Raw genomic sequence first — 10,125 nt, 5'->3', positions numbered from 1 at the left:
GTCCATATCACCCTCTATATATACCACTCCCATAATCACAAAAATATATTGTTCATCCATCCATGGGTTCTAAGTACTGATTCTCTTATTGGGCACATTTTTTTTGCAGGAATATTCGGCACACACACACACACACACACACACACACACACACACACACACACACACACACACACACATATATATATATATATATATATATATAGAGCTCAATCGAGAGGTTGGGTGCCTCCATGACAGAAAAGAGAAGGTGGGACTGCTAAGCTCCACAAGGAACTAAAGCTGAATCTAGTGATCAGTGCCACAAAACCTGTTGTCTAGCAGAAATGAAAGCTGGATGCGGGAATTGAATTAGGGTTTGAAAGGTGTTCTATCTGTCAACTTTCATCCTCCGGAAAACAGATAAAATCCAGCTGTTACGTCCTGTAGGTGTTGCTGTCAAGTTGCCGTTCCAGTTAATTAGGATAACAGTTAATATCCAGTTTTGCTGAACTCATGCACACGGAATCAGCTATGTTTCTGACTCCCCTGACGTCGTCTCTTCTATTTTCTGATACAAAAATGCAAATTAGTTCATAACATACAACAGTGATCTTCATTAGAATCAGAGAATTAGCCCGAAACACCACAAATACAATGCAAATTAGATGAGGTATTCTACTAGCCAGAACTGTGTGTCTGCCCCCACATGTCGGCGGCATTTACCCGTGTACATTTTTTGATGAATGAGACGTTTAATCTTTGTTGTCCTGAAATAGCAGAGTGACACGGTAAGAGTGAAAGATATGCTCATGGAGATCTTCGTTGCTAGGGAAGCTATCAAGTCAAAATTATATGTACACAGTCTTACCAAACTTTAAATTTGCAGATATAAATTTGTATTCGACGAACGATCAGCTCAGGCGATGTTCTCCCGAGCCATCAAGATAGTTTGAACACATGTTATCCATTTTATAAGAAATTGTCCAAAACCTGAAGGTATAGAACCATTAATGTCACTGACGTAGACTAGAAGACAGTGGAAAATATAGTGGCCGCGCAGATCACCTATATAAGATGCTGCACATGCTAAAGTTACTCTCAGCAAGCAGCAGGTAACTCTGATAATGGCATGCCCAGCTCTCCGCCCTCGCTGGCGCAAGCACATGTGTAATCTTAGATCTTACCACAGCCCTGCTAGCCATCACCCTCTACACATCCTATGCATCATCTCGGATCCTCCGGCGACCTCTACATCAGAGAGTTCGCCCAGAGAGCAGATGACCGTATACCACTCATCGAGACAGTGTTCCTCCAGCTAAATAGCTTCGACGGTATCTTCAACGAGCATGTGACGAATGCAGTCCTGCATAACACAGGAATAGGGAGTATGCCATGATCAAAGAACTGGAGAGGTATGTATGTACATAACACGGGAATTGGAGACATCAGTACATAAGCAAATACAGCTTCAGGAGGTCGATCGAGAGGTTGGGTGGTACGTGCCTCCAAGACGGAACAGGGAAGGTGGGACTGCTAAACTCCTCAAGCTCAATCATGCCTACCCAGCTCTCCTCCCTCTCTGCATCCGCGGGCATATGCGTAGTCTTCGTTCTCACCATAGCCCTGCTGGTGATCACCCTCTACATCCTAAGCAACGCTGGATCCTCTATGTCTTCTGCATCAGAGAGCTCATCCATAGAGCCCTTGACCGGCCACCGCTCATCGGGACCATGTTCCAGCCGCTGGACAACTTTGACAAGATCTTCGATGAGCATGTGAAGTATGCGCTCCTGCACCCCACTGCCAGGCTCGTTTATCCTGGGCACAGTGAGATCTTAACCGCCGATCCTGCCATCATCAAGCATGTCCTCGAGACAAACTTCAGTAAATTCAGCATTCTTGTTCATCATTGTTGTTCCCCGTCTCTTTCTTGGGCAGGAAGTTTTCCTTGCTCATCATTTTTCTTCCTGCTCCGCCCTGATTGCTAGCCGCCCCCGCGTCCCTCTCCGAGGCGACATGGGGGAACCCTAACCGCCTCCGCCGCCGGCCTTCCTCCACCCTCCCCTCCCCCTCGCCGCCGCCGAGAGCCATCGCTGGGCAAAGCCCAGGCAATGCCGGCGGCGGTGGGGCTTCTTCCCTGGCGCATCTTCCCTTCTTCCTCGCGGCGGCTTAGTCACTCCCGGTGGGCTTGCTGGCGTGGCGCTTCGAAGCGCCGGCGGCGGCTCGCTTTGTGGCAGGTTGGAGGGCCTGTCCCCGTCTGGTGGTGTTGCGTAGACAGCGGCTGCGGCCTAGGGCTCTTGACCCCAGATTGGATCTGGGTGGTGCTCGGGCCTGGCCGTGGCTGCCTGTCAGGCGTGGTGGCGGCGAGTCTCGCGGCCTCTGGGCATCGTGGAGGTGCCGACGGTGGCGTGTGATCAGCCTGGTGGCGGCGACGGTCGTGCACGGGAGTTGGATTCCTTCGGACAGGTCTGGGTGAAAACTTGCTTTTGGCTACTGCCAAGGCCAGCGGTGGCGGCGCTATCTGCATCGTTCCCTTCTAGAAGGCATCGCCGTGGAGAAGTTCAAGGCCACTCTCTGCTACCTCCGGGGAAACCCTAGATCGGATGATCGGATGACAGCGGCGCTCTGGTGTCGTTCCTCCCTTGGGGGTGTCATTCTTGGAGGTACACACGTGATCGAGGGACCAGAGGACGGATTCTTTGGTGGAGCGGTGCGTCGTCTCACTCATTGATGGCGGCGGATCTCGGCGGCATGACGCTGTGGTGACTCGGCGTCCGATGCGTAGAGATGGACTCGCGCAGGAGGGTGAAGCGGTCTGGCGTCATGGTGGCGTCGACAACAGCTAGACCGGGCAAGGTAGATGCGACAGTACAGCTCTGAAGATGGATTGTTGGCAGGTGGCTGTAGAGGCCTCATACCCGATAGGCGTCCTGGTTGAGGAGTGCGCTGGATCGGTGGGTGCCCCATACCCGGCAGGCGTCCTGGATGGGACCTCAGGTCTTAGATGTTAGATTTGGCTGCGAGGTCTGTTTGGTATTAGGCCTAGACTATCAGCATCCCTTCATCAACACGATAGGAGTAGCGACAGATGTTGCCTAGACGGTGCCTTTAGTCTTATTGTTGTATTACTTTGTAAGGTTTTGTCTGAACAATTAATGAAGTGGCTGCATGCATCGTCTAAATGCAGAGGCCGGGGGTCTTCCTCTTTCTCTAAAAAAAAAATTTCCTCCTCTATATCTTGCTATCCAATAACATTGTTCAGCCTGCATGTCATATGTTAAACTGGATCCTGCAAAATTTAAAACACAGGATGGTAAAACCCAAAACTTGAGTAGTCTGTAGAACATATTGGCATGTGAATTCAGATTCAATCTAGTCAGACTAATCATATTCTACAATTTACAGGGTACTATTTAGATAGTAAACTGAATGCCTGTGGCAATTTACAAAAAGTGGTAGACAGTAGTGAGTCTGACTACAATTTAACAATGTTAGATCCTATTTGACAGGGGACCTTCAACACGGAAATCGTGAAGGATCTCTTTGGAAATGGGATTTTCCGGACAGAAGGGGAGAAGTGGTGACACCAGAGGAAGCTAGCAAGCCATTAGTTCTCAACCAAAGTGCTATGCGACTACAACAGTGATGTTTTCAGAATGAATGCTGTAAAACTGGCAGTGAAGACCTCATCAGCAGCAGCTAACAGAATAACCGTAAGACATGATTGTATTGTAAGTGCTAAGATCATATTTCTAGCTTTAATAGTCCAGTCTATGCCTGACAACTTTTGAACTTTAACCTACAAAAGAGTGAACAAATCAAACCCTGGACCTAAACTGCCAAACAAACATTCAGTTAACTATTTGGCAAATAACGGGGGTAAACATAGTTTCTTCAGAACTTCTGTATCGAGCTATGAAGTAAAGACAAGAATTAATTGACTCCTAGATTGAAATTTGAGGTAGCACACTTGCACCAAAAGAAGATTGACTTGATGCGCATTTGCTAGCAGTACTCAGGACCTTTTGATGAGAACTGTGGATTCAATATTCGAAGTGGGATTCGGTTTTGAGCTGAACACACTATCTGGATCAGATAAATCCTGCTTTGAATTCAGCAAGGCCTTTGATGAAGCAATTTCTCTTGTTTACTATCGGTATGTTGATATGTTGTGGAAGCTAAAAAGGTATCTTAATATCAGGTCAGAAGCCAAACTGAAAAAGAGCATAAAGATAATCGACGCCTTTGTCCTACAGTTGATCCATGAAAAGAGAGAGAACATAAGTGGTCTTGTAAGTCAAACTGTACGATAGTTTCTTACAATTATTACAAATTTTCACATATGTTCATTTTTATCTTTTATGGTAAATGCAGAAAGCCAGAGATGGCATACTTTCAAGATTCATACTGGAAAGTGACACTGTCCCGTTAAGACACTACAGCAAATACCCTTACATGGTTCTTCTACATGCTCTGCAAGAAGCCAGTAGTGCAGGATAAGGTTGCCTTTGAAATCAGAGAATCTGTTGAGTGGACGCAAGAAGATACCCATGGAAATGTTCACCGCAAGATTGAAACAAGGTCGTATTGGAAAAAAGCACTACCTCCATGCTGCCATTACCTAGACTCTCCGGCTGTATCCTAGTGTTCCAATGGTATAAATGATTCCTCTTGCTATTTCCTTCTAAGAGGAGAGTCAAGCAATAATAAGTCCAGATATGATTCGACATAATTTAATTTAGATTTGGCATACACAGTAACTTATTTTGTGGTGCACTTTCAGGATGGTAAGATGGCAGATGTAGATGAGGTTACTACCAAACGGCCATCCAGTGATAAAAGGAGATGGAATGAACTACATGATTTATGCCATGGGGAGGATGAAACACCTCTGTTGTGAATATGCGGAAGAACTCAGAGCTATGACATGGATCCGTACGTGGTTGTTACTCACTCCTATGGACTCCAGGGAGCATTTGGCTACTGGGTGCAACCGCTGAAAGATGGTAGCATGGGATATCTTCAATCGGTTTGGATGGCGGTCACATAATAGGATAGATGCTTAGTCATTTTTTTCCTATTGTCCTGCCGGTTGTGGGATTTTCTTTGTTGGCTTTTATTTATCTTTGCTCCTTTTGCAAGCTGTAAACAGAATCCAGACCTTGTTTTTGCTGCAGCATTTTTAATAATATGGCCACATACATCGTTCAGATGCAGAGGCCGGGGGTAATCCTCCTCTTCAAAAAAAATGAAAGATGGCTTGTGAATGGAGTCTTCCAGCAAGAGAGCCCTTACAGCCGAAAAAGTAGGATCTGACCCCGAGTCAGTCCCCCAACAGGCGACTCGGGCCGATCAATCTTTCCGTCTGCCAGCCCTCTCCGTTTGGTCTCTCCCCTTGCCACCGCCGGCAGCCGATGCCGGTCAAATCCCGTGCGGCGGCGGTGGGGTGCCTCAGCTGGTCCCCCATCCTGTGGTAACTGCTGGTGCTCCACGATGGCGGGCGGTGGCGGTGTGGGATCTTGCTGGGAGCACGATTGCGCTGGTATCGATCTGCGGGTCAGGCTCTTGAGGTGTTTGCTCATGGCTCCAAGGCTGCGTTTGTGCACTGCACGCGGCGGGTTGCTCTCTTCAGCGGCGGGCGGGGCGGTGTGGCGCATGCTGCTGGTGGAGGCCGGTGGCAATGGCTGCTAGGCAATTTACGGCTCTGGCTTTCACCGTTGGTGGCCAGGACGCATCGTTGTCGTCCGTCTCCGGCCCTCTGCAACTCTCTCCCTAAAATCTGATGACTCTCGGCCATCTACCTTGGTTTGTAGATGTGGAGGTACCGTTTGGTGCCATTCGACGTGGGTGGCGGCAGAGTTCGCAGTCAAGTACACTGGCTGCTGGTAGACGGCATAGATCCAGTCTGACGGGCTTTCTGACTTGCAGTGGTGGCGGCCTTCGCCCAAATTATGTAGTGGTGGTGGCAAGCATACCACGTTCGATGGCGGACACAAGATGTCTGCAGTGGTGGATTGGCACAAGTGTGGCACATGGTTGCTTGGCTAAAAGTGCATGGTGGCCGAGAACCGGAGGTATTTGGCAGTGGTTGGATAATGTGAGCATTGCACAGGTGGTGGACGGTGGTTGATCAGGTCCTGAGAGGCCTCCGTGCCAGTTCTGCATGCCTGCATGCTCGATGTCTTATCCTAGGCCCTCGTCAAATCTATACTCTATACCTAATATTAAAGGACGGAGGCTTTCATGGTTCTTCATAGGTCATTCTTTTATATCCATTGATTTTATGTTAACCATTAGAATTGACGGCTGAGATTTAAAAGGATACAAATAGAAAATCAAGTAAGACCGAACACAGGCACATAAATAAAAATTGAAGACTAAAAGTTGCAGGCACGTAAAGAAATTGGAACCCGAACACTACAAGGAACAAATCAAGGAAAAAGGCAAGCTTAATCGGAGGAGGAAGAGGCCCACGTACATACGCCTGATCTCTATGGTAAAAAATGAGCTTCCTACCCCCGCACGACCTCAAAGGAAAAAAATAAATCAATGTTTGTTAACATCGATACAGTCATACATACATGATCGTAGCCTGGTGCCCCCTCTCGCATCCAAAGAAACAACGAAATGGAAGCCAACGGAGGTCGTCACGCAGCTAGAGATGGGGCGCAGCCGCGGAACACGGTCTCCGTCTTGAGGACGCACGCCACAGGTGCCACAGATGCCGAGACACGAACACAGCTGGAGGCATTGGACGTGACCCTCTCGTGGTTGGGAAGAAGCAGCCAACTGTGGTGGAATAGGCTTGCTCTGTTTAGGCCGAGGAGTCGAGCGGCAAGGCGAGACCGCGGAAGATGACAACGCGGTCCGTGCAGTAGTCAAACATGTATTAGCATATTGACCCCCCCTCCCCCCATCCATACTGCCATCGCCTCTTGCCAGGGACGACCACCCCCGTCTGATCTACTCCACCAGTGCAGCAAGCTGCTCCTCCAGCCTGCCCAGCGAGGTCCCATCACGCCTGATCTAGCAAAACATAGCAGTAGTTTTGCTCTGGTTCTTCCTGTGTTTCCTCTCTTTTGTTTCTCTTTTTTCTCAACGCTGCGATCCTCAGTATATATGCATGCTGCATGATGGCAACACTGCTTGTATTTTTGTGTGCATTAATGGATGGTTCTAATGAGATACATCATCGAGCCTCCGTATTATGGATCTGGTATTGTACCTATACTGGAAAATTGGAAAATGGTGCAGGCCATCTACACTGCGGCAGCTAAGCCGTCATGTTGGAGCAGTAGCGGCTGCTCTAATTGCCGTCCATCTTCGACATGGACGGTGTTCTACCTAAAGGTGGTCTAAGTCTACCTCCGTCAGGCACTGCGAGGAAACATCGAGGCACGTGTGTTCATCTGCTAATACAGATTAACCACAAATACCCACATATATCTCATCAGTTATCACTGTGTAAATCAGTAGCAGCCAGTAGTACACACAAATTCTCTTAAATTCTAAGAAAAATATCTTATTTATTGTAACTCAAATTTAAGCTGCCGTCGTTCCAAAAATTTTTAGAATTACGTTGAGTTTCAAAACTCTATTCCAAATGAATTTAAGGTGTCTTGCATATGCTTAATGATTTACTTTTATTTTTTAAGTGGAATTTTAAAATATTTATTTTAGATTTTATATGACGGAGAAATTATTTGAGTTGATTTGATTATGGAATTTTAAATGACTTCCGCATCAATTTCAAGTCCATACCTTACAAAAGACACTCAAAACCCAAAATAATTGTAGCATCATATAGGATTATAATTGTGTATTATATGGAACGAGAATTTTTAGCAGCCGAAACTAGGCAAGGAGGTCGTGGTCAGCCGATGCACAAAGCAGACGCTCCGACAAGGTTGAGCTGGCGGCTAGGCTTAGCCGTAGGAGCGCTTTGGAGGCCACCGGGCAGCAAGGGAAGTAAGTGGCAACATGATTGTGGCGTCGTCTTGAAACTGAGGGCATTAGTTTGTGAGGTCTTGAGTTATACTTATTGTGTAAAGGGCATTTGACATTTTTTATTCTTCCGTTGCAACGCACGGGCAAGTTTGCTAGTGACTCCTATAAAGACAGAGCGGGGTTGCAGGATGGCCCCACTTGGGTTCTTGGCGATACCGATAGTCTTTGTCGGTAGCCTGTATCTGCTCACTGTCAAGGACTTGAGCCTACTACATGGCCCCTTGCCTGGGCTCTTGGCGGCATCGGTGACTTTGCTGATGCCAGCGGGCGTGTCCTGACCCGCTCCTCATGTACATTTTATGCCCAGTTTGCATGATGCCCACGTCAGGGTTGTGAACATGTATGACTGTCGAAGCATGGCAATCTTGTTTGCAATGGTGACTTATGCATTGAAAGTGGGTGCGATAGTACATTGTGACCTAAGTTTAGTGATACTACTGGGCACAAGGTCTTGAGCTCCGGAGTGAAAAGTCTAGGTCTGATATGGCAATGGTGGTGTTCCACACCATAACCTTGTTGGAGGCATTGTCTGGAGTTTCCTCGCACTTCTTCTTCGGGGTGAAACCCAAGACCGTGTTGGATCTGGCGACGACGGTGCTTGTGCGTCATACCCTTGTTGCAGCATCGCGAGTCAATAAAATCCACCCTTTATCGAAAAAAGAGCAAGAGAGCCCTTACAAGTTTATAGCTTTCAATGTAAATATTACTGAGAAGACATGACATGAAGGCCAATAATTTTACAAAGTGAAAATACCTAGCTAACAGGTTTGGTTCATGTAGGGTCAGTCTAGATCATCACCAATAGTTGGCTAAGAAAACAGAAAATAATCACGTTAGTGTATTTGAATGTGGCCTTTTGTTGCTAAAGCGAAAAAAAAAACATCAAGCATAAACCATTGCATTCCAACTAAAGTAGGGAACACCAAGCAAGATGAGTCTGTTTTCCTGTAAAATTTAAATTACCATTTTCATTTAAAGAGTCTTCCTCGAATGATCAGGCAAGACCTCGTATCTGTTTGGGGAAAGAATTTGCATAAAGACAGATGAAAATCGTGGCCGCTACCTTGATACTATTCTTCAGGTTCGGACTGAAAGATGAATCCAAGGGTCCAATATACAAAACAATGTTTACCCTCCACATGGATAACGGCCTTCATCTATTTGTGTACCCCTGTGAAATTTAAGCTTGAACATCAGAACAAGCTACTAGATCCTCTGTTGTTGCACTCAACTATGTATATTATCAGCATCTACCTCTTCAACCTGTAAAAATAATTAAATGTCACTAGTTGAAGTTGCATTCTGGTACAAAAAGATCGGTGGAAAAAAATTATCAGCATCGCACCATGTGAAGGACCACACTTATAGGCTACGGCAGGCCATGAGCATTAATCCCGTGGAGAAGGAATGAGGAGTACACCAAACTCCCACAGTTGTGTGAGTAATGTTCTTCATGCATCCCACCCTTTATATAAACCACTCCCATATTAGCCAAACTATATTGTGCATCCATCCACGGGTTAGTGATTCTCTTACTGGGCAAATATGTAAGCCCATAAGATACCTAGCAACAATAATGTCAATAAAAATAGAGTATGTCATAATAAAAGTTACAGAGATATATGTACCGACATAATGAGGGAATCGGAGACATCGGGACATTAGCAAACACTTTATCACATGTTCTATCAACAGGTTCGGTTGTACGTGCCTCGAAGACTTGCCAGGACTGTGGGACTGCTCAGCTTCACAGGGAACTCACAGCTGAATCAAGACACTATTGTGCTAACATGAGTTGACTCACAATCACAAGTCCGAAAGGTGGAGGCAGGGAGACGAATTAGGGTTCAAAAGGCTGAAAGCGGGGAGAGAATGCTAGCACAGTGCATCTTCTAGAATGGTAATATCGAGTACCATACAATATTCTTATACGGCCTGTCAACTCTCACCCCCCAAAGACGTCAACTCTTCCTCCTATCACATAAAAGGTTAGCCTAGCACATGTATACAAGAACATAAATCCTACTGCTACCGACGCCGTGTAGGTGTTGCTATATCCAGTGTCCGTTCCTGTTAATTAGGACGCATTTTTTTTTTGCAGAAAAGGCATAAAGCCATATATTATCTGAACAGTTT

At 46.5% G+C, this 10,125-nt stretch overlaps 1 pseudogene; it reads left to right on the top strand.

Annotated features, from left to right (window-relative positions):
- The first annotated feature begins 1,536 nt into the window (after positions 1 to 1,536).
- On the top strand, positions 1,537 to 9,306 carry LOC147957509 (cytochrome P450 704C1-like; annotated as a pseudogene).
- The last annotated feature ends 819 nt before the right edge of the window (positions 9,307 to 10,125 follow it).

This window comes from Triticum urartu, chromosome 7A, assembly GCF_056163025.1.
Source record: "Triticum urartu cultivar PI428250 chromosome 7A, HENAU_Tu73, whole genome shotgun sequence".
Taxonomy (NCBI): Eukaryota; Viridiplantae; Streptophyta; class Magnoliopsida; order Poales; family Poaceae; genus Triticum; species Triticum urartu.
This window is presented reverse-complemented; position numbering and strand designations above follow the sequence as displayed.